Here is a 15,669-nt window from a genome sequence, read left to right as displayed (position 1 = left end):
CCAAACTGTCTAATGAATTTATGCCTTGTGCCCCAAATTGATTACAAGTTCCTGGCTGACAGAGCTATAGGTATTCTCCTATAAATGCCCTCACCTCACATATTCACAGAAGTTTTAAACCAATACTTCTCAAACTTCTGTGTGCAGCAGAATCACCAGGAAGCCCATTCAAACCCAGCTTGCTGGACCCCACCTGCAGAGTTTCTGATTCAGCAGTTCTGGGTGGGGCCTGAGAATCTGCATTTCTAACAAGTTCCCAGGTGATAGATGCCAGAAAGCAGGTTGCTGGTCCAGGCAGGGTGCTTAGACAGACGGTGCTTAAACCTATTTGTTGAATAAATCAGTCAATGAACGGCCATGAAAACATTTTTCAAACAAAACAACAGAAATAATCAGTGGTTTGAGCCTGACCTCAAATGGCAACCATTTATTCTAATTTGTCTTTTTCTGTTCTTAAGTTATTCCCTGCACCATGTTATGCAATGATAACCAGAGAACTAAGCCCTGTGTGCAGAAGTATTTTGAAAGGACATAAATCATTGTGATTAGACAAGATGAGACACTTCAGAGACCACGTCACCAAGCTTAATTGCAAATCAAATGTCATTCCAAAAAAAATTTTTTTTTTTTTACAAAAGTATGTGATTTATTTGTGTAGGCAGTAATTATCTGCCTCAATCCAGAAAAGGATGTGAGGTAGTGAGGCATCTGAGGCAAAACTGAAAATGAAGCTGAACTTTTCCTTGGAATTCAGGCATAAAGCTCACCATGGCCCATCCCCATCTGATTCAAAGAACACAACATTGCTGAACACACCTACTATAAGAAGAGGTTCTTCCTACTCTCTTTCTTTTTTTTTTTTTAAATTTTTATACGTTTATTTATTTTTTGATAGAGACAGAGCACAAGTGGGGGAGGGGCAGAGAGAGGGAGACACAGAATCCAAAGCAGATTCCAGGCTCTGAGCTGTCAGCACAGAGCCCGATGCGGGCTCAACCTCACAAACCATGAGATCATGACCTGAGCCGAAGTCGGATGCTTAACTGACTAAGCCACCCACGTGCCCCTTCCCACTCTCTTTCTTGAAGGAACCCCCAAAGATTCCAATTGAGGTGCTTATTATGATAAAGCAGAAATGCAACTGAAGAACAAAAACGAGATAGAGACTCAGAACCAAAGGATAGAGAGTATGCTTTAGATGGAGGGAAGTCGGCACAGACCACTGTGCAAGAAGCACCCCTGTGGCTCTGAGGGTTTACTCTTTCCTGCCACATGTGAGCCATGGTTTTCCACATGCAAATGTACATCCACCCAGAAATTGTTATCATGGCCCAACCCACAACAGGCAGTCCAACCTTGGGGGCTTAGGGGTTTAGTAGGAAGCCCTTTTGCCCGAGGCCTATAAAGTCAGAGGTTCACGTTCTGCTTAGGGAAAAAGCTGGTTAGACACACCCCCGGGGCTGTGTAAGGCCATACTTAAACACTGGGGGTGGTCTCAAGGCCAGCTCATTTCTTTGGTAGTTATTCAGGATCTCATGGTCTAAGGTGGAGTTGGGGGAGGATTCAAAACATCAAAAGCCAGAGCATCAAAACAAGAAAGGCTGCTGAAAATCACAGGCCTTGAAAAGCAACTGATAAATATAATAGTCATGAAAATAAGGAACCAATGAATGAACCGTACTCTCTGTCCACATAGCAAGACACAAATAACATGAGACCGATAACAAGAATTTACATCATGTGGATGATGAACCTTGCTCTTTGTTCTATGCTGGGGTAATCATGGAATGGTCTGGCTGTGAATTAAATACAAAAACAGCAACCTCTACACTCTAGCAAAAAATAAAGTATGCGTGAGCCCCCAAATCCAAGGTCACTGCACAGGTTTCTCTTTGAAACCCAGCTCCCCATGGTATTTGCAGTTACCCACCTCCAAAAGGGTAAAAGTAAACATTGGACCTGCTCTGGTGTTATACTGCCACCGGATCCTCCCCGCTGTCTCCCTCCTCCTCTTCTTCTTTACAGACAGGTAAAGTTGGATCTCTTGAAGGAACTGGGGGCTCCCACTCTAGGCAAAGGTTGGACAGGTGATCAATGTACAGCATGAGATTTGACTGTGCCTCCGTGCCTCCGACAGAGCTGGATCATCTGGGGCAATGAAAATTATAAGCAACAAGAAAGCGGTATTAACAGCAAGGGTAGGGAAGCCCAGGCAGCACATACCACAATTCCCTAGGACACTCAGCAACCATTCCTTTCTCATTCGGTCATTCTGAACACACTCGTGGAGCATTGTGCCAGGCTCTGGGGATGTAGCAGTGACAAATATAAACAAGCCCTGCCCTCATGGAGCTTTTGGGTTGTCAGGACAATGAGACAAGCAATTAAAGGACAGTGGATAAAGGAACCTAGAGGGTGTCATGGAGCATAAAGCAAAGGCAGCCAACCCAGACTTGGGGTGAGTGGTCATGGAAGGCTTCCTGGAAGACGTGACATTTAACACTGAGCCTAGAGGAGGCATGGAGTTAGCCAGATAAGACTAGGGTGTGGCAGCATGTGCAAGATTCTGAGATGAGAGAGCATGGCTGATCTGAGGGGCTGCTCTCATCACAAGGCGCTCCCCCAAACCCCACAATCCAGGCATGCTTTGGCCTCTTCTGGTGGGATCTCAGGAAAGAACTTAGAAAATAGTTTGTTCTATAAGAAGATAGAAAAAACAAACCAATAATACAGAGTTGAACTGCTCTAGAATAGACCCAGTTGCAGCAATCTGTTTTTTGCACACCAGCATCACAGGTAAGTGAGATACCATACTTACTCAGGATTGTCAAAACTCAACACTGGGCAGAAATCTGGCATCATCAAAGTGAGAGCCCCAAGGCTTCTTCCCTCAGGCTCTCTCACTTTGCCCTTTCCTTTCCTCCAAGTTCCTGGGAAATCACAAAGGGAACATTTTGCTCCTCTTACCCTTGATGTTTTGATGTCAAAAAGGCTGCCATAGAAATGATACCTCCTACTTGCCTAATGCAACTAAGGAAAACCAGATAGCTCCTGAAGCCAATCTTGCCACCAGGCTCCACGCAGGAAAACAAAACAAAACAAACAAACAAACAAACAAAAACCCTGTGAAAATCCTAGTAGCTTGAGTGTTGCCCAGGGTTCTAGCTGCATTTGCATTATGAAAGAGACCATTGTAGGGGATGGTTTAAGAAATGGCAATAAGCACATGGCCATTTTACCAAAACGTACCAAGCCCAGTCCAAAGTAGCTTTCCTTTACATTTTCATATTAGCATACAATTCAAGTCCTGCAAACAACATCCCTGATTGAACACGAAAAGAACAAAACCCTCACTTCTAAAAAGGAGAGCAAGCAGCTATTTTAGAGACAAAGAAAGGATGTCTTTTTAATCTATGACAACACAAATTTGTTTAGATTTTCCCTCCACTAAGTAAGTAAGCAATTAGGTTTTTTCCAATAAAAATATCCCTGTGCATGTGCAAACACCAGAGGCAATCATATAATTACCCTGCCCAATCACATTCAATTGCTGACAGTTGAGTTCCCACTGCTCATTAACTTCAGATCGCAATGAGGTCTTTACGGAAGCCCTTTTCCCGTCTCTTTACAAAGGTTCCTATGATGCCGTGAGCAGCCCTAGCACTACCTCATGCGGGATAATCATCCTAAAATGGCCAGGGCCAAGGCCAGCCTACTCTGACTTCCCTCTGAAAAAATAAAAAGAGAAATTTGAAGAAACACTAGCTTGAACACCCTTGCTTCATTTGGGGATCTTACTTCTAAATATAATAGTAACCTTTCACCCCCACACTTTAAGTGCCATAATTATATAATTAAAACCAATTATGTCATTTAACAGAGAGACTTTTTCAAGATCCACAGCAAGCCAATTACCTCAATCATTGACCTCAGAAGATTTCCCACACTGACCTGCAACAATGAGGATTGGGATAAATTTAGACACTGGCTTCCGAAGGCTGGCATAGACTTGCTGGGTGGGTTGTAGCTGGTCTTCTTCTAGACTCTAGAAGGTGAACTGAATCCATTTGACTCAAACACCACCACCACTACTTGTTTGCACAACCTTTCTAATATCACAAGGTTGATTTTTCACCACCACCCTGATATTAGTATTATTTCCATGTTGTGGATGAGATAAAGGAAGCAAGGAGAGTTATGGAATTATCTCAAGTGATGCAGCTAGTTAATGGCAAAGACAGGTCATTAAAGGCAAGGACCTGAGGCTTCCACCTCTGAATCCAAAGCCTCTTCATAGCAAATAGTGTGTGTGTGTGTGTGTGTGTGTGTGTGTGTGTGTGTGTGTGTGTGTGTGTGTTTATTCTCCTGGACATCCATTCCTCCTATTTTGATTATCTTACCCAATTTCCCTTTGACACAACACATCTACCCACATCTGGCTCACATGCATCACACTAGACTCACCCTCAGCTCAGGAGTGTGCTATGACCTTGGCCTCAGACAACTGGCTCCTAGAATTTCCCTAGCCACTTCATTGCTCATGGATGAGCATGTGACCCAATGAAAGCCAATGAGACATACTGAGGCTTTGCTGAGGATCTTGGGAAAGAGATTCTTTCTATCTGGGATTGCATATGGGAGGAGGAAGCATCCGGCAGTTGAGCAGCCATCTAGCTACTACTGAAGGAGTGAGGGAGAATGGAGCTAAGAGATGTAGAGAGAGAAACTGGGTCCAAGGAAATATCTCTGGAATCCCTTCAGGTTGAGAATAGTGGCATTTAGAACATGGGGTCGTTCAATGGCACATTAGAGAAAATATGGAGAGCGCCACCACCTACAGCTTGGGTAGGCTTGATTACAAGGATGGAATTAATTGACCGTGGCCCTGAGCAGCAGTTCTGCCTCCTGCTCACAACACAGTTAAATGCCTCCTAGTTTTGAGTTATTTAAAGAACATACCATTTTATGGGCAGGAGGAAGCACTTTAATCTGCAAAATGATTTTTATCACAATCTAAACATCCTTGTAACTTTTTGGTCCTCTGCTTTGGTCTGAGTTGTCTCTCCTTGGAGCTGAGACAGCTGTTGGAGCCGAGAAGACCTGCCTTGACCTTGCACTTTGCCCTGCTTAGTGGTACCCTTGTACTCTCCAATTTCTGGATCTGTGTGGGATGTAAGAACTTAGGACACTTGCACTCATGATAATGGAGAATTTTCTTTCTTTCTTTTTTTTCCTTCTCTTTTCCCAGGCCTTGAGGAAAAAGAAAAAAAGAGTGAGAATTCCTTTAATGCAGGATTTTCTACTTTGGCACTGTTGAAATTTGGGGGCAGATAACTCTTTGTTGTTAGGACTGCATTATATGTTATAGGATGTGTAGAAGTGTCCTCTGGCCTCTACCCACTAGATGCCAGTAGCACCTCCCTCCCCAAGTTGGGACAACCAGAAATGTCTCTTGACATTGTCAGACATCTAGGGGTATGGGCCAAGATTACCTCCAGCTGAGAACCACTGCTTTAATATATCATTTGAGGTATTTATTGGATTTTCCTCACAGCATTTTTGAAAACATAATTCCTTGTAGCATTATGATGTCTTCTACTTAAAGTGTAAGAACTCTTTAGAGTCCTAGAACACTCCTAGAACTTTCCAAGAGCCATGTAAACAATCTGCTAGGCAGCACTGACTAAACAAAAAGACCAAAGACAGCAATACCCACTGCTATCAGGGCCATGAAGCCATAGGAGACTCACTGACCCATTAAGGACCAGGGTGGGGTAAACTGTATCAGATAGAAATTATTTTACCTGAAGACAACAAAGAGGAAAAAAACGTGGAGGAGAAATTTAGAAATGAAGAACAAGCATCTATACGATGAGTTCCAACATGAGAATTTGGCTTCTCATTTCCACAGGAAGGAAAATGAAATCTTAAGATTGTTACTGGGTTTCCTGGATTCAGGTTCAACCAAAAAGGTTGAGGAGGCTGGGCTGAAACAGAAATTATCCCTCCAACAAAGACCTAACACTCACTCTTCAGAGAAAAGCCCAAGATGGTGAAGTCTTACTTATTTGGACAAATGTGGGCAAAGCCATTTAAAATACGAAAAATTGATGGATTCATAGAATTATTTATTTGTTTGTTTATTTATCTATATTTATAATTATTAATTTTCAAGTTTACTTATTTATTTTGAGAGAGAGAGAGCACAATCAGGGGAGGGAGAGAGAGGGGGACAGAGAGAATCCCAAGCAGGCTCTGCAAACTGTGAGATCATGACCTGAGCCAAAACCAAGAGTCAGGCACTCAACCAACTGAGCCACCCAGGCCTCCCCATAGAATATTTTTTTAAAGGAAATGCACTTATTTATGTTCCTTGAAATGCCAGCAGTAACTAAGAATAGACTGGCAGAGGTCCTTCCTTCAGGATTAATTTGAATGAGAAGATAGAACTCATTTAATTAGCATATCCATTGTTAAGCCTCAAAGAAGGACTTTGAATTGGTTTGTGAGCTAAAGGGTTGTGTCTTCACACAGGCCGCTGTAGCTGAGGCCAGCCCAGGATTCCATCATAATGGGGTTCCAATGAGGTTTTGCTTCAAGGCATAGACTTATGTGTACCTTAAAGTACTGACTTCTGTCAGAACCAGGTTGGTTTATGTGTGATGGCTGGCCTTTGTTGGGGCTTTGTTGGGTGAAAATGTTTGTATTCTAGCAATTTCTCCCACTCAAAGTTTTAATGTCTTGGGAGATAGAGAAGTGTATCAAGGGAGTTCAAGTTATTAGAGCTGCGACACCCCTGCTTCCTCAGTTCCCAGGCAGCCTCCCCATCTAGCTATCACCCTGTTGCAGCTGCCCCATTCTTCTGGCCCCCCTCATTCTCCAACTGCCCTCATTTCTTTCCTGTACTCAGTGAAATCTGATGGCAAAGGTATGACGACTTCTCAAATGGAGAAAGAGCAAGAATAAAGGAGTCTCCAGGAGCCTTGGCCCTCTTCCCATCGTGCTTTTAGGCTTATTGTTTTTTTGTTTTGATAAAAGAAATAGAATAAACAATAATAGAAAAATACAAGTATTTGTCTGGAGGTTCTAGCAGAGGTGCACAGAGACTCTTACAAGCTGTATAAAGAACTGTCCTGGGGTGCCTAGGTGTTTTAGTCGGTTAAATGTCCAACTCTTGATTTTGGCTCAGGTCATGATCTCACAGTTTGTGAGTTCAAGCCCTGCAGTTGGTTCCACACTGCTGACAGTGCGGAGCCTGCTTGGGATTCTCTCTCTGCCCCTTCCCTTGCTGTCTCTAAATACATAAACAAACAAACAAACAAACAAACTGAAAGAAAAAAAGAAAGAAAGAAAGAAAGAAAGAAAGAAAGAAAGAAAGCTGTCCTTTATTTTTTTTTTTTATTTAAAAAAAAATTTTTTTTTTCAACGTTTATTTATTTTTGGGACAGAGAGAGACAGAGCATGAACGGAGGAGGGGCAGAGTGAGAGGGAGACACAGAATCGGAAACAGGCTCCAGGCTCTGAGCCATCAGCCCAGAGCCTGACGTGGGGCTCGAACTCACAGACCGTGAGATCGTGACCTGGCTGAAGTCGGACGCTTAACCGACTGCGCCACCCAGGCGCCCCAAGAAAACTGTCCTTTATAGAATTTAATCATTAAATCTGCAGGAACTAGTCCTCAACTCTTGATATATAAAGAATGAATTTCTCAGGGCATACTCTTCCTGTGTATAAGTATACCCAAGTATACTCAAGTATACCCAACACTCTACATATAACCTAAGACAAGTTCTGCCCTCCCCATGTTCTTCTCAGCATGAAGTATGAAGGAGACAGTCTCACTGGGGTGGCAGGTGTCACCCTCAGAGCCAATGACTGAGCAAGACTTCCAAGAGCAGCAAATCCTTGCTTTAGCCAGGGCTGAACCTTACTCCAAAGGTCAAGAAAAGGATCTTAACATTGTGCAGAAAACAGGTTAAGGTAGGAATTGAGCCTCAGTAGATCTAGACATTTTATGCAAAATTTGGTTTGGGCACTTCCATACTTTATTGAGAGGAGTAGATTTATGGTTTTTATCACATTCTTAAATTAGTCTGAAACTCAGAATGAAAAATTAAACAACAGTTGTTATAAAGCCATCCCTTATTTGTTTAAAAAGTTATCTATGGTATAATTTACATAGCATCCAAGTTCATCCATTTTCAGTGTCAAGTTCAATGATTTTGAGTAAATGTATAGAGTTGGGCAACCATCACCACAAACCAGTTTTAGAACATTTCCATCACCTCAGAGAGATCCTGTGCTTGTTTATGGTGAATTTCCCTTAACGTCTATAACAAAAGTTCTGGAGTTGAAAGAAGGCTCTTTGCTTGTCTGCAGAGCTAATCCATTTCCCCCGTCTCAGGAGCTCTTCTAAAGAGCTAACTAGCATAACTAGGTAGGCTGTATTTTTAAGTGTGAATTCTGACAACTCTAATCCAGGACCCAAGCGGAATTAAGCAAGTGAATCAATGTTCATATCTGGAAATAAATGTACTTTTCTGGCACACTATAAATAAACATGCACTATTTTATCAACTTGGAACCATCTTGGTTCAAAGATGGCTAAAACCTAGTCCCAGTTAGAATCCAGGCTGAAAAATTAAGGCTACAGAAATACCCTAAAGAATTCAGGACCCAACTGCTATTTCACAAGCAAGCCTGGGACCTTTGGCATTCATATGGTTTATTTGCTACATTTGCCAAGGAAGTTTAAGAAAGTGAATGTAATTGTTAATCTTGTAACTCACAATCAGAAATGTGACTAATTATAAGGAAATTATAAGAAAATCATTCTTAATCCTTTTGAGGGTCACAAACCCCTTTGAGAGAATCTGATAGAAGTTATGGGTCTTCTGCCTAGAAACATATATATATATACACAGTCACAACATTTTACAATTGGAGGGAGTGGGCAGATTCTGTGATGATGCTCATGGACGTTTCAAAAGTCCATGAATGCCAGAAGAGCATGGGCAAGTTAAAGCCATCCTAAAGTGTTAGTTGTGCTTTGATTTTCTTTTCCTCCCACTTGTGCGAGAAGGGGGAAAGTGGGGTGATAACAAATGATCTGGTTAGGGCAACAAGACATGGCTAGGCTGCTCTCAGACAACAGTGGTGAGAATTGTAGCAACTCTCTGAACTCCATCAACTCAAGGTTCATTGTCAGTAAGATGGACAGATTGGCCTGACAGTTTTCACGTTATGTTCCACAGATCTGACAGGTATCTGAGAAGGCGCTCTTAGATCCTGGAGCACTGTATAAGATCTCGTTATCTTAAGACACATTTTAAAACCACCGGGCTAGGGGCGTCTGGGTGGCTCAGTCAGTTAAACGTCCGACTTCGGCGCAGGTCATGATCTTGAGGTTTGTGAGTTAGAGCCGCGGATTGGGCTCTGTGCTGACAGCTCAGAGCCTGGAGCCTGCTTCGGATTCTGTGTCTCCCTCTCTCTCTCTGTCCCTCCCCTGCTCTCTCTCTCTCTCTCAAAAATATATAAACATTAAAAAAACCAAAAACAACAACAAAAAAAACACTGGGCTGCGTGGTCACGAAAGTGACCAAGGGTCTAAGTCATCTGATTATCTGATTCTAGAATCTATAGAGTAGAGGTCAGGAGACAGTTAAGGAAGATCTGGGAATTGTTTCTCTTTGAGTCCCAGGGGAAAAGGCAGTTGGCAGGTTTAGGAGAGAAAGCCATCCTGGCCCTACCACTCCTCAGTTCTGCAACCTGTTTCTCCTCCTTTGTGCTTCTCTCCCTTCCTTCACATGGAAAATTCAGAAACTGCCCAGTTCTCCTTTGGTAAAATAAAAAAAAAACAACAACAACAAACTTTTTTTTCTCAATTACATGAACTTAATTTAATCCATTTTCCTTTGGGTAACGGAGATACCCAACAATCTACTGTATCATTTATAAGGCCCCTAACTATAATGGTAGCTCAAATGGAAAAAGGACATGTGTGCCTAGTTCTATGATTTAGAGATAGTATCTTTTCTTGTGCCTTAGAGTACCTACAAAATATTATCACCCCCATTTTTCAGAAGAGAAGACGGAGGGAAAAAAGTTAATTGTGACTTACACAATTCACCAAGCTAGCCAACAATAAAAAAGTATTTCAAGTTCCAACGCCTACACTCGTGGCCACTTCACTATGTTAAAAAAAATTAGATAACCTACGACTTAAAAAAATACAGACTTTACTCATTTATTTTCTCTCAAAAGCACTCTGCCACTTTAAGGAAGCTTACTATCACTCCCAATTATATGAAGCATAAAACTGTTTTGAATGTTTATTTCATCTCTACTGACATCTAGCAAGCAGATTTACCATGTGCATATTTATCATCTCAAAGGGAAATACATTATTCAGTTTTGGGGTTTTATCTTCTCCATCCTCTGTCCCTGAAACAGCACAAGAAATGTGTACACTCTGTTCTTATTTGTTGTCATAAGATACTAGCAGCATGCTGGGAAATAATGTTCCACACTTTGTGTTAAGACTTTCTTTTTTAAACAGAGCTTGTGTAAATCACAGACAAAGTTGACAAATTTCACGGCTTAGTCATGGCTAGCATATCAGATTTCATGGTTTGACAGAGATTAACAAGAAAATCATATTAGAGTTACAACTATTAGTAGATTCTTAGATATTTGGTAAAGACACTCCAAGCTCTCCAAATTGCACTGCCCCCTGCCCGCCACTGCCGTCCCCGGGACCCCAGGACGCAGAGCACCCACGACTCTGGGGATCTTTGAGCACTCCGCAGAGTCACCTCCTGGCTACAGCAGAGGTGAGCTGGTGCCTCATGGGCTCCAGGGAAAGGTCTAGCATCATATAATAAAGCAAGGTTTAGCAGTTATGACCCAATAGGGAGAAAAAAACACATGCACTCTACCCTAACATCGCACGCGCTAAGGAGAGGATTCAATGATCATAGTTGTTGAAACTAAGATATTTTAGGTAAAAAATTCAGTTTTCACATCTTTATGAGGAGGCAATTCAGCAGAGGCCTTGTTAAAAGTGGTGGCCTGCAAGCAGAGACTTCAAAAAGCCTGCTGCCTGCAGAGCCATTTGGCCCGAGGGCTCTGCATATCCTCTTTCGGGTAAGAGCTTACTAGCTTGTCAACTCTGCATAAAAGACAGCCAATTTGTCAGCCATTTGCTTTAATTCTCTTTCCTAGTCTTCCTAACGATAAACTCCATACACCTTCTGGTCTTCAATATCATGTATCCGACTGGAGGATGGAAATTCACTGGAGCCTCAGTCCGGTTTCCTTCCCAGGCGATCCTCCTGGGTCTTATAGGATGTCCTTAATCAGAACCACATCACTCGGCTAGAGGAAGTCCTTGCACAGACGCTGGCAAGACACTAGGGCAAATTAGTTTCAGAACACGGAAGGTCAGATTGGGAATAAAAGCTGCAGTCATCTATTGTGTTTTCTTTAGTTGAGAAAATTAAGGCAGGGTGCCTGACTCTTAAGAAACAAAGATCTGGATAAGCAGTAGCCACTTAGGAAAGGAGTTCCCTTGACTGCTGACAACAATAGTCAGTTGTGGGAATGGGAAGTCCTCAAATATTCCAGGTATTCTGAACACGAGCAAGAATCTTCTCACTTTCTCCACATAAGTTTTTATATGTCAACAGCACCCTAGACTGGTAAAATAACAATAGCTAAGTAAGGTATTACAAGTTTGGCCAAAAAATAATTGCCAACTAGGGGTGTGTATGTGTTTGTGTGTGTACACATCTGTACATATATTACACATATTCTGTGCGTGTTAGAGAAATAAAGCTTACTTTAATAATAATGACAATAATAATAGCCACCATTTATTGTGCTCTTACGTGACAAGCATATGGTAATAGGCACTTTTCATGAATTATTTCATTTACTCTCTCAACAAATTAGCATGGTAGAGATTATCTTTGTCCCTAATTTACAGATTAAGAAAAACAAAAATAGAAACAAAACACTGAGATCAGAAGGGATTCCTGCCACAAGTTTAGTCATAGAGCCCTAAGTTGATCCCATGGGTGCTTGACTCCTGTGTTTTTAACCACCAAGGTGTGCTCAGCCCTGCAAATTCCCCTCACTTCCATGGAGATGAGTGCCCAAGCTGACTCTGAAAACAAAGTACAAATTTCCTGGGAAGCAGGGATGGGGGCCGTATTACTTCACCAGCACACAAGTGTGAGAGTTCTTCTGGAAAGGCTGGGCAGATGGAGGGAGGGGTGCGAGAAGAGGGAGAAGTTGTTGCAGAAATCTAAGACCTACTTCTCCACAATCTTGCCCAGGACCAGCCTGCCTGGGGAGGGGAGGCCCAGAGAACCAGAAGGACCAGGAGGCTTAATGGAAATCTGTCCCTCATCCAATTTCAAACTGGTAGCCTTCCCTCATCATGAATGGGTTTGCCCTGGAGATTTGGGGCAAGAAGCATTTCCAGTGTGCTTCTACCTTAACTAACACCACAGGGGCAGCTAACAATTACAAAAGGAATGAATTTTTTCATCAAACGTCCTTCCATAAAACCATTTCCCAGGAAATGTAACACAGCATGGAGCTAGCCGACTGCAATTTTCCACCAACAATGAGCATCGTGGGGCACAGGTACTATATTTAAACGATTTTCCTCCAGCTTTTTGGCAAGGCTCTCTCTCAAGGAGACTTAGTTGGGCCGAGGTCTCATTCCCCTCCGGCCAGCAGGATTGGAATGTTTAATACGACCCTGTCTCTTCAACACCCATGTGTAAAATGCCAATAAACAAGCCGGCAAAGACCTGCAGGTCTAATTGCCTTTTAACTCCGCCAAGATGATAAACTCCTAGAGCAAGGAAGGAAAGACTCCCAGGGATTTAACAAGTTTATCTGCCTGCCACTTGAACATTTTCTGTCTGCCTACACTTCAGTGAATTCACCAATAAAAGGATAAAAGGGCCCCGAACCTCAGACTCCTCAATGGCCAAGAAGCTCCAGATTCAAAACGTATGCCCAGCAAAAATCAGCCGGTTAACTGAATTTTGTTTTATGTGTTTGTAAGATCTGGAGTAAGGAAAGTGGGACCTCTCGCCCATTTCTAGCACTGGCCATTTCCCTAATTTTATTGATCAAGGCCTCCAAATCCTCACCTGCAGCAAAGAAAACTGTCCTCACAGGGAAACTGGGAAAGAGGACTCTTTCAGAAACTTCGTACATTCAAGTTAAGGGAATGTACCCGCAGGGTAAAAGCCAGCTGAGCATCATCATGTCACTTCTACAAGCATGCTTTTCTTCTCTCCCTCCGTGCCCTGACTTTCAAGTTTAGCATTTTAGCTGTTTTTCTTGGTGTGCGCCCTACCACCCAGAGGTAAAATTCTGAGAACTCTGTACCAATTAGAGTTAAATTGGAAAAGCAAAGTAAAACAAAACCAAAAGACTTGGGTGGGGGGTTGTACAGCAAGGTGGTCCCATTCAAGACATAAAAGTAGGGTGAGGGGCACCTCAGTCAGTGGAGCATGTGACTTGATCTTGGGGTTGTGAGTTTGAGCCCCATGTTGGGTGTAGAGATTACTTAAAAAAAATCTTAAAAAATTAAAAGTAGGGTGAATGGACATTGCCTAAGAGGTTACTTCACAATATGTATCCATGCAGATGTGGACCTTCCCTTTTAGGAATTTATTAAAAAAAATTATTGGACACATGCATAAAGGTAAAACCCAAAGTGCTACATCATTCTAATAGGAAACATTTAAAAAGCGCTAAGTGTTCATCGTTAAGGACTAGTTAAATAACACAAAATTCTATCATTAAAATGATGCTGTAGGTATATATCCATTAATGTGGAAACATGTCCGACACACAATGTTAAGTTCAAAAAGCAAGTTATAAAAACATTTACAATATGATTTCTTTCTTCTTTTTTTAAGAGGCTAGATACAGAAAAAAAGACTGGGAAGACACATTATGTCACCAAAATGTTAGTATTTCTGGACGATGGAATTCTTTTGCAAAGACTTCTGAATTATTTGAAATCTTTCATAATAAAAAGGCATTGCCTTTAAAATCAGTTTTAAAGCACTGAAGCCAAACAATAAAACATCCCACTACCAGCACCACTGGATCAATAGGAAGACAATCACATCTGAAATAACTTACGGAAAGATCCAGGTTTCCCTTCTCAAGGAGATATGAGTAAAGAACATTAAAGGATTTGGTCTTGATTTATCGGCACATATAATTGTTGTTCAAGTGTATTCTCCAAAGAGATGAAAATGAATGGCAAACCACAAGTGGGCTCCAACCCCCAGAGGGCCTATTTCCCAGGGGGCCCACGCTTGTCTCGTCAGCGTACAAACACTGAGAGCTCCTCTATTATGCTGACCCGTTCCACTCAATAAAACAAGAGGAGCTCTAGTGTAGGTGCTTGCCAAATGAAAAATCTGAAGCACTATTTTTCTATTAAAATCTCATCCATGTTTTTCCTATTGGAACCTGGAAACTGGACAAATTCTGAAGGAATCCAAAGGAATTTCTTTAGAAAAGAATTCTGTTAACACCAAAAGCTCCCCAAGCACTACACCAAGCAAATGCTAGGTTGCATTATGCTGAAATGTAAAAGCAGGGGTTCAAACCCAAAATGATGTGTCCTTCGCACCAGGCTTTGTGTATATTAGAGCTTATGCGTTTGTACACTTATCCTCGTACGTTTCTGCACCTCCCCTCCTTCATAATTTCATAATCAGTTCCAGATTTCCTATTTCTTCCACATTGTAAAGCATGGAATTTTGGATCTGGAAGATGCAAGGTTTAAAGGTATAGAAGTACAGTGGAAAGTATGATAAAAATAAAACTAAAATTGAAGTTTTGTTTCATACCCGTTGAGAAGTAAGGAATTGAGTGTATGTCTCAGGGTCCATTTGACCCCTCAGAAACAGAACATGCACATGTGCAAGAATTTCACGTGCAAAATGGACCCTTTAGTTGGGACCCTTTGGATGGAGGAAGCTCTGGGAAGCAAAAAGGGTTTGTCCATGCTATAATACATCAGTGACAGGTAAGACTGACAAAGCACTATAATGCCACTCTCGAAATTCAGAACTCTGTCCCTGGCAGCCAAAAGACCAGGTTAATCTAGGATAAACTTCATCTCTGGAGTTCAAAGACAACTGGCCTCTCTATGGGTTTCAATTGGAGGCTTCTTTGAAGGATCGTTCTCAAATTCATTAAAGAATTTTCACTGACTTCACAGACTTTGGCATTAAATAGATAACTTGAGCTCTTCATTGCCCAGCAAAATGACTGTTCACCTTTGAAGCTCTGCAAATTGGGATTAAGTTGGCTGTTTACTTTTTACCTCAAAGATGACTCCTCCACTCCATTGATCACTGAGTCCAGGGCAATCACCCGGTTGATCAATGATATCAAATTTATCTCTATAATGTGTCTTTTTAAAAACACACATCCTCTCATGGGATGGTTTTGTTATGATTTTTGCTTCACATGTAATAGGACTGCTTGATATCAATGCTTTCTCTTCATAGAAAACTTCAGGAAATACATTATGTTTTAAAATCCAAGTTTAATTTTCAACTAACTTGAATGATCCGTGGAATTTTTAGATGCATGCATTCATTTTAGAATTCTGCCTTG

General features: G+C 41.8%; 1 protein-coding gene across 10 annotated transcripts in view; it reads right to left on the bottom strand.

Moving 5' to 3' along the window:
• The window catches only part of ERC2 (ELKS/RAB6-interacting/CAST family member 2), a 934,759-nt gene that overhangs the window by 98,167 nt on the left and 820,923 nt on the right, over positions 1-15,669 (bottom strand). For 2 of the 10 annotated variants that reach the window (XR_015248352.1, XR_015248351.1), the window contains one exon: positions 1,960-2,148. The exons of 7 other annotated variants lie outside the window; for them this stretch is intronic. The gene's annotated coding sequence lies outside the window, so the exon portion shown is untranslated. Of the gene's footprint in view, positions 1-1,930; positions 2,149-15,669 lie in introns of all 10 variants that reach the window. One more of the 10 variants, XR_015248353.1, reaches the window with a different exon arrangement.

This window comes from Puma concolor, chromosome A2, assembly GCF_028749965.1.
Source record: "Puma concolor isolate L17-30 chromosome A2, mPumCon1.1.hap2, whole genome shotgun sequence".
Lineage (NCBI taxonomy): Eukaryota > Metazoa > Chordata > Mammalia > Carnivora > Felidae > Puma > Puma concolor.
Note: the sequence above shows the minus strand (reverse complement) of the source record. Positions and strands in the feature narration are given on the sequence as shown.